Source organism: Podarcis erhardii, assembly GCF_964252035.2.
Source record: "Podarcis erhardii genome assembly, chromosome: 2".
NCBI classification, from domain to species: domain Eukaryota; kingdom Metazoa; phylum Chordata; class Lepidosauria; order Squamata; family Lacertidae; genus Podarcis; species Podarcis erhardii.
In genome coordinates this window covers 30832889-30852788 of record NC_138498.1, presented here as the reverse complement: position 1 = coordinate 30852788, position 19900 = coordinate 30832889, and the positions used below count along the sequence as shown (strand labels likewise).

Here is a 19900-nt window from a genome sequence, read left to right as displayed (position 1 = left end):
GCTGTGCATTTCTCGATTAAATGGGGCAAGCATATGTAATTATTCTTCCGTCCTGCTTAGGCCATCAGCTAAAGAGCATTTATTGCATGAATGCCTTTCTATTCCATATGGACACAGGATTTTGCTTGGATACAATTTATGCAGGAGGAATCTATTTGAGCATGTCAGGATTCTATGGCGATGCACAGATACAGAGGGGAACTCCAGATGTCCCCATATCCACACCAGACAGTCCTCTGGAGTTTCTCTTCTTGGCTCCCATTTGTTAATGGAAACAGGATCCTCTGGCCTAAGAAGCCCATCTGATTTCCCCCGGAGTATCCAGAAGTTACATCACATCTGGTTCCTATGGAGACTGCAGTGATGTCAGAAACAAAAGGAGGGGATAAGCTGCCGCTGTCTCGCTGAATAAATCTTCTCATCAGTACTGCAAAGATGAAGCAGGAATAGTCTTGCAGCTAAGGAAGGGCCTAAAAGGGAGGAGGTTCTTCCATCCTTGGGAATGTCCCCACCCTTAATAAAGACATTTCAGATTTCCTGTTCAGGTCTTTGAGGCCTGCTGCAGCAGTGAGGAAAAATCAGGCCCAGTTAATAAGCCACCCTATGCTATTACTCAGAATTTGGATGAATCATGCTGAAAGATCAAGATGTCATTTTGCCCAGCTGTGGGGACTATTCTGTGGAAACCCACAGAAGGCTGCTGCTTCTTTCATTTCCCAGTTTGTTACAGGACAAGGGACAAAGCCCAGGCTAGCTGGTTGGGGGGTCCTTTGGCCTCCCCTGAGCAGGTTCTGGGAACTCCAGCTGTCACAAGCCGATTGGTCTCAGAGAGATGCCATTTCCTGGGGGGGTCTCCCCTTCTGCTAATTCTGTACCTTGTACTTCTGGTTTCGTCTGGTTTCATGTCTCTGAGCAAGGCCCTTTTTGTGGGGTGGGGTGGGGGATGGAGAAGCACACACAGTACTTCCAGAGACATGGAGGACTGGGATTTTCTGTTGTCAGGTTAACAACTAAACCACAACAATAAAAATAAAAATCCAAGGCTTTTAATCTTCAGTAAAAAAACCAAACTCCTTTGCTGGCCAGGTATAGCAGGTTTTATATTGTTCTTTCAATTAGATTTCTCTTGTTTTATACTGGGGGGGAGGGGTGGTGTAATGGTGCTGTGTTTTTAAGCCATCTGCATTATGCTGAATCTGAGTAGCGGTCCTCTTGGCTTGGCTGTCCCATCTGCTCTGAACACCAGCAGCTTTCCTGGGCCTCAAGGAGAGGTATTTCTCCAGTCCTGCTACCAAGTTCCTTTGTCGCAGGCAGTGGCATAGTGTGGGTTGCCAGTGCCCGGGGTCGTGTGGAAGGGAGGGAAACAGACAGAGTACACATGCACATTCAACTGCCTAACAGTGTCTGCGCCACCCAGGAGATCGCAGACACAGAGATAAGAAAAGAAGAGTTGTTCTGCTGTCTGGAGAGGTCACTTCCTGGTTCGCATGGAGAAGCTGTTTTCAGTGGATCCCAGTGGCAGAGAGCACAGCTGTCTTGAGGCAGCACTGGGTGTTGAAATTTTGCACTCCTAACAATTTTGCCCCCGGTGCATTTGCCCCTGTGACTCCCCCATGCTACAGCACTGATCCCAGGAGGTGCCAGGACAGCCTCCCCCAAGTTAGTGCTCTTTAGGTGTTGGGGGCTAGAACTCCCATCGGCCCCAGAGTATGTAACCATGCTGGCTGGGACTGATGGGAGGTGTAGCAAAAACATCTGGAGGGCACCCAGTTGGGGAAGGATTTTGCTAGGGATCGGAACTTGATGCTTCTGCATGAGCTCTGTTACTGATCTGAACCCTGTTTTAGCTTTCAGCTTTTTAAAGAGAAAGCCATTTATACATGTTAGTTTATTAATGTCTGAGCACTCAGACTGGACAATACCATGCGCCTCCTCCCAGTGCTATTCATCCTGGAACTTACTGTGTTATCCATAGGTCATAATAATAAATCATAAAAACCATTAACTATAAACAACATACACAGAATACTGTGGTTTCATAAGAACCCACAGCATTGACTTTACTCAAAATTGCCAAAGTCATTCAATGCAAGCTTACTCCCAACTAAGTGTGTATAGGATTCAGGGCTGGCCCAAGATATTTTAGCACCTGAGGCAAACCGCAAAATGGCACCCCCATGCCGCCAGGGAAGAAAGTGAAGAGCCTGCATCAGGAAGAAGAGGGGAGTAAATATCTACACTGGGATCTGCTGCCCCTGTGGATCTTGCCACCTGAGGCATTTGCCTCACTTTGTCTCATGGGCGGGCCGGCCCTGATAGAATGACAGCTGAAACTTTACACCCCACTATTCTACAGTGTCCTCAATGTGACTTGCAGTAATCGGGGGGGGGGGATCATTGTCTTAAAGAAAATCCACATTTAAAACAGTAAAACATTTTGCGGTGGCATCTCAGAACAGTAACTTAAAAAGCAAAGGTCTGGCAAAAACAGAAGCTTTTCGTGTACTCCTCCTGAAGGCGCTGATGAGACAGATCCTCTCCTTTCCACTTAAGAAATATTCAAAGGTGCAATCCGGTCAAGCACTTTTAAAGCCCCTTGGATTTCAGTGGGAAAGGATGACCCATTTCATAATGCTCATGTTGAAATCAACAGGATTTAGAAGAGCTGAAATTTGGGAGGTTCATGTCTGACCTTTTCTTTTGCTTTTCAGAATAGTATAAGTACACTCATTAAAACTTTCTGAATATGAAAGGAGACACAAAAACCTATTCCTGGCTACTGTATCATAGCTTAAATTCCTGCATGGGGTGTGACTGTGTGTCTTATGTGTGTATTCCCTTGGCATTTTCTGTGAAGGTGGACAGACCTTTCTTCCTTACAGACCTATTTCCACAGCCTGGTGTGACTTACCCATCCTGTCCTCTCACTGTCCCCACAAGGAACTGGAATTTCAAGCAAGTTTATTTGCTTATGGCCCCATCCTCTTCTGAATGTTTTGTCTCATCACAAGAAACAGAGATAGTCTCACAACTACTGCAATGCATTACACCTGGGACTGCTCTAGAAAACTGGTTCAGAAAATGCAGTTGGCACAGAACATGGCAGCTATATTATTATCTGGAAGGTGCATGTCTGAAGATCTGACTTGTTTGTTTTTTCATATGGGCGCAATTCAAGGTGATGCTTTTGTAACTTTACAGCCCTAAATGGCTTGGAACCAAAGCGCCACCTTCTCCCACATGAAGAGTCCTAATCTTTAAGATCTCCTTTGAAAGCCCTCCACAGGTTAGATGGTGATTGGGGAAGGGGACACAGAACTGCGGTACACTATGACATTGTTATTTTTCGGACATTTGCTTAAGTCATTTTTATTCTCCAGGGCTTTTAATGGGTGATCTGTGTTTCTGCAGCTTTCATCTCACTGAGTTTCACTTAATTCTATCAATAATACAAAAAACAAAATAAAACCAGTGTATGGCAGCACTGCTTGATCTCAGTAGATTCACAGTCCATTCAATTCAACAGGGTTTTCACACTTGACAAATATATACCTTTGATGTCTGGTTAGCTCTTGCAAGACAACAAAATATTAATGTCTTTACATTGCTTGTTTTTGCATTCACGTTCTGCCTTCCAGTCCACTAAGCATCTTTAATGGTGCTCAGTGTTAAAACCATCGAAAAATACAACAATAACTCAACACATTATTGAAGACATGATCAGTGTACACAATAACCAACGCCTGCAACTTAGAATTTCACAGTTATAGTCAGTTGCACTTCATGTTGACTGCACAGTTACTAAGGGTCAGTTTTCAGAATTCCAATAAGGTATTTATGATTTGGGGTCTGTCTCTCTCTCTCTTGCAAATAAAAAAATGAGCCGTTTGTGGCACACTTCATGAAAACTGGGGGCAGGGGATGGGATTTAAAGCCCCTTTCATGCGCGATCTCTAGCCTGGGCGTTCCCAAAATAGATACTGCCGGTTTCAGGCTGTGCTTGGGCTGCTTTGTACCACTGGCAAGGTGCTTGCCCTTAAATTTGTAGCAAAGTCTCACATTTGACCTATGACACCATGTCATGAAACATTAATCTCCTCCGTGTGCTTTGGCTGCATCTGCACTACTCACTGCCGCTACTTGGATTTCGCATTAAACAAAAGTAAGAGTGCCGCTGCACCTCTGACCCAAACAGCACCACCATTGCTCTGGATCCGGCAGCTGACTTGGCTCGCCTAATAATCACCCTCATGATTGTCTACATATTCGGATCCCCCAGCTTGGTTGGGTATTTATGCACCACTAGTGTTCAATCAACTTGCACCGTGGTGCAGATCCCATGGGTCTGCGAGGCACTGGCATGCATCCAAATATTCAACTGACCCACTGACTCCGGCAAGAGCAAGCAAGCCCTGTTTCTATACATTTGTTAGAAGGGTAATAATTTGCAAGGCTACAGAAAACCACTCACCAAGCAAGTGCTGATTTGCAAGCAATTATATATATTTTTTATAGAGTAGGTCTGCGGTGCCCAAGAACGCTGCAAACTCATATGCAAGTTGCTACAGGCACACACCTTTGCACACCCATGTAAGAGACGCAGCCCATGCTTTAGATGTGGGTGGGCAGCAGCTCTTATGTCGCATTGGTTAGAACTGGGATGTGAATATTGCAGAGAGAATGAGTGAAACAGGAGAGCAAAATAACACCATCAAGCAATAGGCAAACACTCCATTCCCAGAGGCAGTTTTAGGGGAGTGCAGCAGAGCCTCGAAGATGGCACAACTATAATTTTGAATTGAATGCAAGAGGCAGGGGGGGGTGCACCGAATTTTGAGAAATTTGAGACCCCCAAGGCCCGCCACTGCTATTCCTTAGCACAGAACGCAAGTCCCACCGCATTTACTATGTGAACTCCGACAGTAGAGTTTTGTGGGACTTATTCCATTATGTAATTCATTTGTTTCATTTTGAAATATATTATTTTTGCTAGCCTCCCTTGGGCATTCACTGAAAGATAGGACGTAAATATTCATAATAATTAACACACAAACAAAGGAGTGCTGAAAAGACAGATGATGTGTCGAAGAGCCAAACCAATACTTAGCAACCCATTACTAAAGTCAGAACCAAAGCTCCACTGTAAATTTGGAGGCCATGCCCGATTTCTGTGCTGAGAGCCCTGGAGCAATTTTACATGGCTAAGCTGAATCACAGAATCATAGAGTTGGAAGGGACCCCAAAGGAAATCTAGTCCAGCCCCCTGCAATGCAGAAATCTCAGCCAAAGCATCCATGACAGATGGCCATCCAGCCTCTGCTTAAAAACCTCCAAGGAAGGAGAGCCCACCCTCTTGTGGGAGTTGTTCCACTGCTGAACAGCTCTGTCAGAATTTTTTTTCTGAATATTTAGTTGGAATCTTCCTTCTTGCAACTTGAAGCCATGGGTTCAAGTCCTACCCTCCAGAGTACCTGCAAAGAGCACCTGCAAAGCTACTTGACGCAGTGCCATATCATTTTGCGATCCTTCTGGGTCATTTGCGTCTTCATTTCTTTTCTAAATATAGGTGTTTTCTTGTTATAAAAAAATGCTGTGTGCTCCCCTGCTCCAGCTGCAATGGAAACAAAACAGGGAAGACAAATACCAGCTGTCCCTAGAGCAAGGCGTCCCCCATTCCTTGTATGGGGTGGGGCTGCCATAAGAACATAAGAAGAAACTTGCTGGATCCAGCCAAAGGCCCACCAGCAGGACCTAAGTGTGACAATGCTCTCCTCACTTGTGATTTCTAGCAAGTGGTATTCAGAGGCATACAGCCTCTGACATCAGAAATACAACACAGCAATTGTAGCTAAGAGTCATCAGTAGCTTTTGCCTTCACAAATTTGTCTAATCTTTCTCTTGAAGATATCAAAATATGCCGCCATCACTGCCTCTTGTGGAAACAAATGCCATAGTTTCACTATGCCCCTGTGTGAAGATAGGGCATTAGTTTGCCCTGAATCTTTCAACATTCATTTTCCTCGGATGGTCCAGGGTTCTAAAGCTATGAGAGGGGAAGAGCACTTTGTCTGCTCCATGTACAAGCTCTTTTCTGAACTAAAAAGCCCCAAGTGTTGTACCTCTTCTACACAGAAGAGTTACTTCGACCCCTTAATCATTTTGGTTGTCCTTTCGCAACTCTACAGCATTGCATTTGAGGTACACATTATTCCAAGTGCTGCCTCACTATATCATGCTACTGACATCAAGCTGTGGCATGTACAGTGGTACCTCAGGTTACAAATGCTTTGGGTTACAAACGCTTCAGGTTACAGACTCCACTGACCCAGAAGTAATACCTCGGGTTAAGAACTTTACCTCAGGATGAGAACAGAAATCGCGCGGCAGCGGTGCAACGGTAGCGGAAGGTCCCATTAGCTAAAGTGGTACCTCAGGTTAAGAACAGTTTGAGGTTAAGAAAGGACCTCCGGAATGAATTAAGTTCTTAACCCGAGGTACCACTGTATTCTACTTTAAACTAAGGGAGAAACCGGGGCTTTTATAAATATGTGGGAAAGTCCAGTGTATCTAACACAAAAGACAGCTAGAGGACATCTAGCGTCATGAGACAGTAACTACATCCGTGTGAGCAAGGCTAAGCTGAGGCAGCGCTGATACCCTTTGAGGCTAGAAGGGTCTGAGGGGGGAAGGCTGGCAGTAGTAGAGTTTGACCCACTGAGCTCCACGACCAGATAAAAAAATCTGAAATCATTTTGATTGATTTCATAGTATCCTGCAACTCTTGTTTCCAGTTTAAGAAGCTGATTTTTTTTTTTGAAGTGAACCCAAATTGGAAATGACCACCCATGCATCTGCTTTAGAGACACATCTGTTTCTCGTTGTGTTTTGGAAAGTGTTTCAACTAAAAAGTACATCTGTACAGGAGTGGGGGTTGTGTGGGCTGGGAGGGTAGTGGCGAAGAACTGGAAATGATCTTTCAGCACCTCGGAACCTGTATGGTGGTGTGAGACCTACAATTGTGACACCAACACGTGCTGTGTTGCCTGTACCACCTAAGCAGTGGTGCCGCCAGAGAGGTTCTTCCATCAAACAGTGGTCGGTAGGGTTTTTTTGAGTCCTCTCTTCATGATTTCAGTTTCATGCTAAAACACCAGTGCCCTCACCCATCCTTCAAGCGAAGTGCTATTTTTCTAGAAAAAGAGCTGCCACAATGGCACCCACCTGAGAGGTGCCAGAACTGAGTTCCAGCTGGAAAAAAAAGCCCTGTACAAGTGACATGTCATTTTATCCATAAAGGCATAAGACAAAATATGCGACGCGATCCCCAAACAATGGGAATGGCTTACATTGCAGTTTGAACCATTGGCTTAAAGATGTTTTGGAGAAGAGCAGCCATGTTTATACCACTGCGTCCTGGGAACAAGGCAGTGTTAGAAATTTCATATGGGAAAGGATGGCACCAACAGGTAAAGCCCCACTGATTCATCTCCAGTGGTGGCTCAGAAACAGCCAGAGTAGCCTAGCATCCTGGGATTGGGCTGAGTTCAGATTCCTGCTCAGGAGCTGACCTTGGGCCTAGCATTGGACCTCAGCCTACTGCTTCTCCCGGGGTTGTTGTAAGAATAAAATAGGATCACATCATTTGTATGGTCCAAGCTCCACAGAATAGGTAAGGGATACAAGTGTGCTGTACAAATTTAAAAGTATGAAAATCACTAGGATGAAGATCTCTGTGTTACATGTGCAGGGCATCCCACAGAGTTTAAAGGAGCACCAACATCTGTTTTCATCTTCATTGTGGCAGCAGTTACACATACATTGTATGCATGTATGTATGTATGTATGTATGTATACATAACATACATTTATAGCCCACCTCTCCTTTAAGTAGCTCATGCATCTCCACCCCACCTGCCATTTTATTCTCACAACAGCTCCTAGAGATAGTCCCTGGCCAAAGGTCACCCATGAGCTTTATGGCCTTATAAGATTGCAGCCTAATTCCCAGAGTTCCCTGGGAAGAGGGATTGACTGTTAAACCACATTGGGAATGGGGTTTCTTAACAACCCTCAGTACCCTTAACAAACCACAGCTCCCAAGATTATTTGGGGAAGCTATGGCTGTATAAAGTGGTTTGACATTGCTTTAAAAGTATAGCGCAGATAGGATCTTATACAGTACACCTCCTACCTGTAACTCTCATTAACTCAGTTGGACTTAACTTCTGAGGAAACATGCCTAAGCTGCACGGGTTTATTGAATGTAAAGGTCTGTCATATGAAAGGTCATTCTGTACTGTATACCTGAAGGAGCGTCTCCACCCCCATTGTTCAGCCCGGACACTGAGATCCAGCGCCGAGGGCCTTCTGGCGGTTCCCTCATTGCGAGAAGTGAGGCTACAGGGAACCAGACAGAGGGCCTTCTCGGTAGTGGCGCCCGCCCTGTGGAACGCCCTCCCATCAGATGTCAAAGAGATAAAGAATTACCTGATGTTCAGAAGACATCTTAAGGCAGCCCTGTTCAGGGAAGTTTTTAATATGTAATGCTGTACTGTCTTTAACACTGATTGGGAGCCGCCCAGAGTGGCTGGGGAAACTCAGCCAGATGGGCGGGGTATAAATAATAAATTATTATTATTATTATTATTATTATTATTATTACTGATGAAACTGATTGCACAAAATGTACTCCAGCTGATTTGGAAATCTGTTGATTGCCTAAACAATTAACCCTTAAGCAAAAGGTAATTGACTTTAAACAGAAATGGGACTATGGGTCTAGTCTAGCCCAGATACGAGTTCTGGTTTATCTAAGTCAGTTCTTGACTAAGTATTCCTTCTTGGCATCTAATAAATAGCTGCCATTTTCCAACCCAGTTGTTCATAAGTAAGGAAATTACAGGTTGGCATACCTGCCTTCTTTGCCAGCTCAGCCTCTCCACATTTTGCGGAGGCCTAATGTGGCTGATTCATCCTGTTCCTTGGCCTCTGCTTACGCACCATGGTGTACTGTTTACTTCCGTGCCTGAATGGCGAGCCTGCTAAATTAAGCCCTCCAACAATCGTTTGTTGATTCTCCCATTACATTTCCATAGGCTCTCTGACTTCACAAAGGGGCTGCTTTAAAGGGCAGGCGCAATTGCTGTGCAAAGTGATTCAGCAGTTGCTATTCTCCAAGCGGCTCCTGAGCCAGACACTCTGTAACTGCATTGAGAAGCACGAGCTTCTGCTGATGTCCCTATTGTTTGTCCTTGCGTACGTGGGGAAGCTGCTGCATTAATTTCAATCAGCGAATATTAGCTTCCATCAATGGTGCTCTGGCTCAGGCCTGACTGTGCAATGCTGGTTCCACAGGCCCAGCTTCCGTAGTTGGCACAGTCAGATATGCACCACAGTCCACGCCCTGGCAAGGGTGGTCATTGCCAGCTGGAGCTTGTCAGGCTCCTCATGCTGGGTTTCAGAGGTACTTAGAAACAGTGTCTCCCTGAGGCCTGGCATAAAGTCTCATGGACAGTGCTATTTTTCTAGAAAAAGAGGCTTTAGAACCCACCATGAACACTTCCCTCATTCTCATAGAATGGTACTGGCACTGATCTGAGAGGTGCCGGAACTGAGTTCCAGCAAGTTCTGGCTGAAAAAAAGCCCTCATCACTCAATCCCAGGCCTCAGAAGAAATGTAGCACCTCATCCCTTGAGCTGTGCCTCTAAAGCTGAGCATTCAGAAACACTGAAAGCCTTCGAAACCCAGTATAATTTCAGGTATGAGACTCCTCCAAATCCCAAAAGCTTCTCTCAGAAGTCGCAGGACCTCTACAAAATCCGGTGCCCTGAGGCTAGTTCTAACAGGGTTCAGTACAAGAAAGTAACCACCTACAGTAGGAGGACCTTCCTTCTGCTTTTGTCCTCTCCGTACAAACGAATATCCCAAATCAGGGGTCAGCAAACTTTTTCAGCAGAGGTCCAGTCTACTGTCCCTCAGACCTTGTGGGGGGGCGGACTATTTTTTTTTTGGGGGGGGGATGAACAAATTCCGTGGACTGGATTTAGAAGGTGATTGGGCTGGATCTGACCCCTGGGCCTTAGTTTGCCTACCCATGTTCTAGAGCAGTCCCAAGAGACTGCAATCTACTCACAAATTGGCAGTGATCTACCTCCTTTTTTGGGATTGGATTAAGGTCAAATTTGTTGAGCTTTTTTTAGGAAGGAGGAAAGCAGGGCCTTTTTTAGGGGAGCCAAAGTTGTTTAACTTCTTTGGGGGGAGCCAGTGATCTACCACAGATGTCCAGTGATCTAGTGATCTACCAGTAGATTACAATCTACCTGTTGGACGTGCCTATTCTAGAGAATAAGTTGACTTGGTTTCATTGAAATTGGACTACTGTAATGCACCTTACATAGACCAGTGTGTGGGCCTGTCTGAAAACCATAGGTAGAATAGAATGCAACATCTAGATTATTGGCCTGGTCTAGTTCTTTTTAAGCATGCACCTCCACTTCTACATCAGTTGCAATGGTTGCTAGTCTGCTTCTAAGAGCAATTCAAAATTCTAGTTCCTATTCCTTAAAGCTCTAAGCTTCCTGGGACCAGGATACAGTGGTACCTCGGGTTACCGACACTTCAGGTTACAGACACTTCCGGTTACAGACTCCGCTAACCCAGAAATAGTACCTCAGGTTAAGAACTTTGCTTCAGGATGAGAACAGAAATAGTGTGGTGGCAGCGGGAGGCCCCATTAGCTAAAGTGGTGCTTCAGGTTAAGAACAGTTTCAGGTTAAGAATGGACCTCCAGAATGAATTAAGTTCTTAACCCGAGGTACCACTGTACTTAATAAACATCCTTCTGCAGTGCAATCCATTCTGCCTGCTTGCCGGTTAAAGTCATTGGAAGAGACCTTATTATGTGCCCCATCCACATCTGAGGCATGGGGTCCGTCCACACCACACATTTAAAGCACTCTTATGCCTCTTTAGCAGCCATGTGACTAGATTATACAGGTCTAGGACTTGTATAAATCCCCACTCCACCCTCTTTTTTGCCCCTTACCCTCTTGCTCCACTTTTTATACATCAAACCACTCTGGGAGTCAGCCACAGTCTTGATCATTCCTGCCAGTTAATTGGCCAGTTCCTCAGCTGGAGCGCAGTTATTGTAATCAGACTTGTCCTGAACAGTTGTAAATGTCTTCAGACCAGCCCTGCTGGTCCATCTCCCCCTCCCTATTCTCTGTCATAAGGACACTCTGGGGCACATCATACCTGCTACTAATGACAGGCATCATGAAGATAATAAAAGTGTGTTGAGAAGTATATGTCGCCTCAGCCTCCTGCCATTGGGGAAGAAAATTGATTAGACCTGGATGTGCTGACCTTTTTGTACTTGAAAAATTGCTCTTGAGTGATTTGGGCAATAAAATTAAATTGATTCGGAACGAAACAGGGATGAAATTTGTGTCTCTCGCAAGGAGGGAGGGAGAGAGAGATGTGGGGCAAAATTCTTAGATGTAAACCTGTGCTGTTGCCATAAGTGCCGCTAGGGAAAAGGATCCCTTTGAAGGATGCGGGTGCTGAAGACATGGCCTAAGAAAGGGAAATCCCAGGGAGAGCAAAGGCAAATCAATATTATTAAACTGGGGATCAGCCAGAAACAGCTTGAGGAGCAGATGTGTCAAAGGAGGGTTACCTAGCTTTGAATGAAAGTGCCATGTTATGCGGATCGCTTTGGGCATGGGTAAGCAAACTAAGGCCTGGGGCTGGATCTGGCTCAATCACCTTCTAAATCCGGTCCACGGACGGTCTGGGAATCAGTGTGTTTTCACATGAGTAGAATGTGTGTTTTTATTTAAAATGCATCCCTGGGTTATTTGTGGGGCATAGGAATTCGTTCATTTTGTTTCCCCCCAAAATATAGTCCAGCCCCCCACAAGGTCTGAGGGACAGTGGACTGGCCCCCTGCTGAAAAGGTTTGCTGACGCCTGCTCTAGAAGCAGATGTCATTGGCACATCTGCCGGAGCTGAGCAAAAGCACTGCTGGCAAAAACCCAGCTTCCACCTGGGAACCCAGGATCAAGCCTCAGTCAAAGTGGAGCACTCTTAAGCTGCAAGCCTTGTTTTTCAAGGTGAATATAATCCTCATACAAAACAGGCTGAAACCCAATCACACTTGATTAATGCTACTTGTATGTTGTGGTTTTTTTTAGTGCACATCAAGTCCATCACTGATTGCATGCACAGTTATGTCATTGATGGTATCTCCCTCCCACATTTTATTCTCACAAGAGTTATGTGAGGTCGATTCTTCCCAGTGTTGAAGTCCAGCATTGTATCTATCTACTATACCATAGCGGCTCTCAATGGAATGTAAATATGGCTAACTATGGTTGATTCATTCTAGCAATAGTTGATTCATTCATCCATTTGCAGCTCAATAAAAATTATTCTCTGTTCAATATGCAACACACACAAAAACAACTAAAAATAATACTTAATAACTTATGAAAGAGCAAAAGAAAACAAACCATAAGATCAAACAAACCACTTTAAAACAGAGATTTAAAAGACTAAAACATTGCAGCAAGTGTCAGTTAGAATGGAGTAAAAATATATATATTCTTTGGGGCAAGAGATAAGCTATAAATGTCACTGCCCTTTCCGGTAAACACTGAGCTCCATATACTGCTATGGAAAGCCAATGTGAATGAAACAATTTGGATGAATTTCTGCATGTAAAAAAAACCAAATCAAAAACTAAAATTTTGCAGCTGCAAAATCAAACAACAATAAACAATGAAATCCAGTAAACTCCAGGGTTAGCAATATTCTGGCTTTCTCATCAGGTTCCACAATGCAATACAGAGTCACTGAGAAGGCAAATGGGAATGCAGAGGCTGCCACTTCAGGGACGATAAAATATTAGGCAGGTTGGGGGAGCGGTTGGCTGGCTTACCTATTCCCCACCCTGCCTGATAAGTGAGGCTTCTTTGCACTGATGAGAAAGAACCGCTGCCTGCTCCTGAAGGATGCAAGGAGCAGCTGCTGTAAGCTCTGAGAGATCTGGGACACCAATACTGCGACACAGATGTTGAGTGGATTGGCAGCTGAATATTTCATTCAACGCTGGCGTCAGGGCAACATCTTTTGTAACACTCTAGGGCAGTAGGCTAGCTGAGGGGACGCAGGGCAGGTCACGGGCACACACAGCCTGCCCTTCAGAACCTCATTACTACTCTATGACCTCCAGCACCTGCTGTCTCCTCATTCTGCCTAACAGTAGGGCCGATATTGGGGCATATATCAAGTGTAGGATTACCAAACCATGCCTTGCTTGCGCTGTTGGTTGTGCCAGGGCAGTTCTGAGCCAGAACTGGACTCGTGGCACTGAGATTCTCAGGATGTCGTTCCCAGTTTATAGGCTCACAGAAGGCTTCTGTAGTCGGCAGGGTTCGCGTTTTCAAAACACCTGATGATCTAAGATAGGGCCACGTCAGAGCTTTGCCTTGTCTACAGAGCCTTGAGGCATTTCGCTGAATGGGGAACACACGCAGGTTGTTAAAATAAGGCTCGCCCAACAAGCCTAGTTTTCAGATACACGCTCAGAGCTTGGAACCCTGTGAAACACAGCTATGTCTCCCGGGATTACAGCCCCATAGTTGTCAGTCATGCCAGGCCTTGCAGAGGAGCGAAGCAGGCCTCAATAGCACAAAGCATCTAGAAATGAGGCAGATTTATTAATTTTGGCACGAGGCCCAGAGTCCAGGCACGCCTTTAGGTGGTTGCCAAGGTTTCCAGATGCTGCTGGGGATCTTTTAAACAGAAAAAAATAAAAGGGGGGGGGGAAAGAAAAAGAAAATCGAACCAAATCCTGGGAACTCTGGCTCCAGGAGCCCAGGCTATGGGGCAGCAAAGCCATAATAAGAAACCCCCTGTCGTTTCTTAGCAGCAGAAATAAGGAGGTGCCTTCACACAGCTTGCTCTTTAAAGAATGGTCAGTGACTTCTGACATTTTTCCTTTGAACCTAAGGTGATCATATATCCTACTTTACACAGAGGATGGTCCTCCGTTTAAAGGGCTGCCTGGCCCAAGTCTGGTTAAAATATAAATAACTCACCTGTCCTCTGTGCGCTATACCCAGTGGCGTAGCGTGGGGGTGCAGGGGGGGCCAGCCGCACCGGGCGCAACATCTGGGGGTTAGGGTTAGGGATAGGGTTAGGGGGCGCAAATCCAGGGTTAGGGAGCGCAAATTACTTGCCTTGCCCCGGGTGCTGACAACCCATGCTACGCCACTGGCTATACCTTTAAAACACACTAGAAACGCCGTCTTTCCCTCAAAGAATCCTGGGCCTTGTAGTTTACCCCTCATTGTCTCACAATACCCAGTGACCCTTAACAAACTACAATGGCCAGAATTCTTTGAGTGGGAAAATGGGTGTTAAAGGTATAGTGTGTACACAGCTGTATTGTGTTTTTTATTATTGTCAACAGTTTCAGATTGGTATTTTTACGTATGAATTACCAGATACAAACTCTATGCAGATGTGGCCTCTTTTCTGGTGATGCATTTCTGCCATGGACTGGTTGGATGCAGAGGAATGGCAGGAGGGAACCCCCAAGGGAAGAAGTCTCTGAGCCTGGGGATTGGTGGTGGGATGATGATGAATGTTCAGAGGGAGAAGGAGCGGGAAGAGGAGGTGTCGGGAGCTGAGGGGGCAACAGAGCTAAGTTGGAGGCCATCTTGTGGCAGTGTATCCGACACATTAACTATGCACCACCTTTGGTCTGGCCCACATCTCTCTGTTCAGCTTCATTGAATGCCCCCGGGTTCTAGTGTGATCAGAGTATGGGAAACAGGGGAAGGAGGAACATATTCTGTCTATTCCAGGCTTCCTCAACCTCAGCATCCCAGATGTTTTGAGACTACAATTCCCATCATCCCTGACCACTGGTTCTGCTAGCTAGGGATCATGGGAGTTGTAGGCCAAAAACATCTGGAGGGCTGAGGTTGAGGAAGCCTAGTCTATTCACTTTCTCTACATTATTCATATCTTATTCACTTTCTCTACATTATTCATATCTTATTCACTTTCTCTACATTATTCATATCTTAAACCCCTCTGTCAGGTCCACTTTCTCTTTCCCCCCATAATTGTAATTAAATTTTCTGTTTTTACATTTTAGAATATTCATTTAAACAATCTTAAAATATCAATGCCTTCCCTTCTTCTCTTTCCATGGTTCATTTTGCATAACATAAATCCCTGCATATTTTTATATAAACGAAACCATTCAGTATTCCGTTATTACATCCATCAAAACTTATTTACACTGTTGAATATATCTTAATGCTGACCATGTTTTCAAATATACACTATTTCTCTCCCCCCCCCCCATATATTGAATAAACATTTTCCAATCTTCTTTAGATGTATGTTCTTCTTGTTCTCTTATTCTATATGTTGGGTCCGCAAGGTGTGTATATTTCATCAGTTTAAGTTGACATTCTTCTTTCGTTGGGACTTTGCTCATTTTCCATTTTTGGGCTAATGAAACACGGGCCGCAGTCGTGGCATACATAAATAACCTTATTTGACACCTGGGAATTTCCGTCTGAATTATCCCCAACGAAAAGGACTCTGGGTGAGTTTTTTTTGTACAATTACTTTTAAACTTCCCCCACCCCCCAATTCATTATGAATTATTTCCCAATACTCTTTTACCCTTTTACAGGTCCACCACATATGATAGAAAGTACCCTCAGTCTCATTGCATCTCCATGTCCACTTTCACTTGCCTGCCCTTTCCCTTCTAAACTAAGGAGGCCCCAACTTTTCTTCACAGGGGTGAGGCTCCAGGCCCTTGATCATTCTGTTTTAAACTGTTTTTAATGCTGTATTTTACATTCCTGGGACCCTCTGGTGAAGGGCAGGTAATAATAACAACAATAATTTTGCTTGTCCGTTTTTGCACTTTCTCCAGCTGTACAATATTCCTTCTTCAGATACACTTTCCCACATAGATTAAAAAGAAATCTAGGGCAGCTTCCCTTCCCCCAGCTCGGTGCGTACCTACTCATGTAACTAACACCTGTACCTCTGGACGGACGGTTGCGTCATTGTGCACAGCACCTGCTGAGAGTCCCAGGGCAGACACCTCCACCCCCTGCCTGCCTGCCTGGCTTCCCGCCAGCTTCTCCCTTCTTCCCGGTTTGACAATTAGTTGAAAAAGCAGGCTGGAGAGGCTCCCTGGAACACACAGATTCCTCCCTGCCACATCCAGCAAACTGCTGCCTCAGGACTCCCATAGCAACCAAATGTCTCTCAGGGCTCTCGGCCGCCCCTCAAAGCACAGCCAGCGCAGCTCAGCACAACACAGGCGGAGGAGGAGGAGCGGGAAACAAGGAAAGGCATTTTCCTAGGCTCCATCATGAGGTAAAGTGAGGATTGGATTGCCTCATCCTCTCGGCCCTGCAGAACGCAGAAGAAGCTCAACTTCTCTTTATCGGTTAAGGATTAAAGGAGAAAAAGAAAAAGAAAAAATTAGGCTGTGTAACCTGGCTGTGTAATACACAGGCACCAACAGTCCATTGTTTCCGAATTTGATATTTGGGATTCCATATGTCATTCCTGCCCTGCAGCCACCCCCAAGAATAGTCTATAAGCGCTCACTCTTATGTGCGTGCAAATCATTATTTATTAGTTATTTTAGATGAGACATTAGTATGGACTTCTTGAACTCCCCATGCCTTTATACAGTGGCACCTCTGGTTAAGAACTTAATTCGTTCCAGAGGTCCGTTCTTAACCTGAAACTGTTCTTAACCTGAGGTACCACTTTAGCTAATGGGGCCTCCCGCTGCCGTACGATTTCTGTTCTCATCCTGAGGTAAAGTTCTTAACCTGAGGTACTACTTCCAGGTTAGCGGAGTCTGTAACCTGGAGCATATGTAACCTGAAGCGTTTGTAAACCGAGGTACCACTGTAGTAGAATGGAGGCAGGCTGGATTTGGTACAAACCTTCCCCAACCTATTTTGAAGTGGCCATAGTCCAATATATATATGGAGGGCATCTGAGTGGGGAGAGGCTGCAAGGCAGACATTGGCAATTGGAGGTTTGCCAGCTATGGGGGCCAGTAATGCTTGAGTCATGGGGGGGGGGGAAGGTAGGGAAACCTGAATGAAACCTTCAGGCCTCAACTCCTCCCCATTGTAGCCAAACTGTGAGTCTCCGCCAGAAGCCTTAAAAAAGAAAGAAAAAGAAACCTAAGGGTTGGGGGGGACACCACAAAAGGTAAGGGTCTCTCTGGTCTCCCTGCACCCTGAGGACACAGAAGGCACAGACGAAATCACAGCTGATAAGCAGAGTGTGGCACACAAGCCTTTAGAGCAGACCTGTATAATTTGTGACCCACCAGCTGAAGGCAACCCACTCACTGCATTTTGGCTTGGCGGGTGCACAACTATCCCCCCTCTTTTTTCTTTTTTGCAATCTGTGGTAGGCATCAAAGTTCATAGATTTTCTACTGGCCCTCCTTATAGGACATGAATTCTGTTCTTAAACAACAAACTAAAAAAGAGAGAGATTAAAATAGTGTGCATGCTATTGTACATAAGGAAGCAAAAGCTAGGGAGTCCTACCAGCTGTGCTAGAGTAATCCAGGAATGTACCCCCCCCCAAAAAAAAATATTGACTTGAAAATGTATTATGTCTTAAATATATTCATAGTTGATGCTACCCCATCCACTGAAAAACTATAAAAACTTCAGTGTGAAGAGCTCACACTTTGTTATTTAAGGACAGTAGCAATTTTTATTTTGCAGAACTTTGACTGATTTTCAGGTTTTGTCATTCAACATAAAAGACACATCTGGAAGACCCATGAGAATATAGGTCCTGTGCTCAATAAGTTACAGTAGCATATAGGGTAATGCCAGCAGGCACCCCACCCTTATTGTTTTATGTGCAGTTTTGGCTCTCCATGCTAGAATGCCTGGAATTTAGTCCCAAGCAAATTACTGCAGCTCTAATAAACAGTCAAACAAACAAACAAATCTGCATTGTCTGTGCCTGTGTGTGTTCAGGGATAAGAAGATGTGAAGATTATTGGATGCATGATAGGTGAAGCGGGATGTGGAAGCATATGAAGCATGTTAACCGTTTGTTGGAAGGAATTGTAAGAATTTGCAATACACAGGCACAGAAATGTTATTCTCCTAATGATATCACACTAAGGCTGGATCCAGGTGTCACAATAAACCATGGTTTATTGAGCCTAGTCTCCCCTGGACTCTCCTGCTCCCCACCCTCCGGCACAACCCCAAGGAGGATTTCAGAAGATTTAACTTCCGTTTTTGATCAACTTCAGCATGCCACATTGTGTGATCCCGACAAAATGTGGTTTTTCTTCACTGTGGTTTGGCTGAAACAAGTCTAATTCAAACCATGCTTTATGCAGCTGGCCATTGTTAAGATTAACCACAGCTTACCATTCAGATGCAACACTAAACTATGGTTAATTGAAAGCAGAAGCGAAACCTTTGTAGCTGTGTCAGAGCTCTAAAAAAGCACAAATCTGCAAATGTCTAGTCCAGAGCTTTCCAAACTGTGTGTCGCAACATGTTAGTGTGTTGGCTACAGCAGGTAGGTGTGTTGTGTGAACGCCCCCCACGCTCCTCCCGGGGCTGGAAAGGGGTCTGTTTAACTTCTGGTTTGCTAGCAAAACTGAATTACTGTGTCACGAAATGATGCATGTCTAAAAAGTGTGTCACCAACATGAAAAGTTTGGAAAGCTCAGGTTTAGTCTCTCTCTCTCTCTCTCTCTCTGTGTGTGTGTGTGTGTGTACCAGAGGAGGAGTGGAAAGGGGAGTGTGTGAGCCTAAAAGTTGCCTAGGCTTGTTCCCAGCATGATAAACCATAGTTTTTGATGACCAGTTGCAGCTGTGTTATACCAAAGATGAGGTTCAAATTTGCTAGTCAAAGCTTTCTATCTCAGTATTTGGAGAGATGGCCTATCAGGGCCACCATGTCCCTAAGAACTTGAAGGTAGGGTTGTGTTTATTCTCTCTCTCTCTCTCTCTCTCTCTCTCTCTCTGTGTGTGTGTGTATTCTGTGCAAAAGTAACACCAAGGAAAGCTAAACTCTGAAAGGAGAACACATTGTGCAAATCTGCATGAAATTGCTTATTTTGCATGATTAATTCTGCTTCTTAAAGAGGTAGTGCCAAGAAATATGCAGGGTACTGAAACATTTCTCCTCAGCTCCAAGATTTCACCAGGAATTTCTCACGCACATTTAAAGCATAAGGATTGGAAACTTAACCAAAAAGAAAGAAAGGAGATTTAAAAAAAACCCCAACAACTCCATACCAGGCATTTAAGAGGTTTTGGATGCTGAATTCTGCACCCCATATCAATTTTTGTACTTGTGTGGCAAAACCACAAATTCACAGAAAACAGAGTCCTTACTGAAGGGAACTTAGATAACTAGGAGATCTGTGTAATGAATCGTTGATCTTGCATCAGCTGAAGTAGCTCTGTGTACTGCTGCAGAAGTGTTAATACTCTCAGCATTCCGACTGGAAGTCTGGGATGTATTGTGAGTGTTTGTGTCACCTGCTGACAGCCCTGGCTCTCCAAGGCTGCCCTTGCTCACTGTGATTAGTATTCAATGATCATGAAATCCCAGTGGGAGCCATTAGTTACCTCTCCACAAGAACAGAGATGTTTCTCTATTAACGTCAAAACATGGCTCCTGCGCTCCTCTCGTCGCTAGCAAGACCTGAAAGATATTGCAACAGCAACTATAAAGGGAATTAAATCAACATTCCCAAGGAACTGTAGAGCCACCGGGCCACTGCCTATGGCACTTCAGGAGGCCCCCTCGAAGCCTTTCTCCAGGAAAAAATAAATG

At 44.8% G+C, this 19900-nt stretch overlaps 2 long non-coding RNA genes across 2 annotated transcripts in view; one reads left to right on the top strand and one right to left on the bottom strand.

Annotated features, from left to right (window-relative positions):
- LOC309335166 overlaps positions 1 to 19900 on the top strand; it is a 722355-nt gene that overhangs the window by 632779 nt on the left and 69676 nt on the right. The window lies entirely within an intron of this gene.
- On the bottom strand, positions 15677 to 19748 carry LOC309336144. Its single transcript, XR_014153912.1, has 2 exons — positions 19693 to 19748; positions 15677 to 16486 (listed from the first exon to the last, which is right to left on the bottom strand). It is a non-coding gene; the product is annotated as an uncharacterized lncRNA (long non-coding RNA).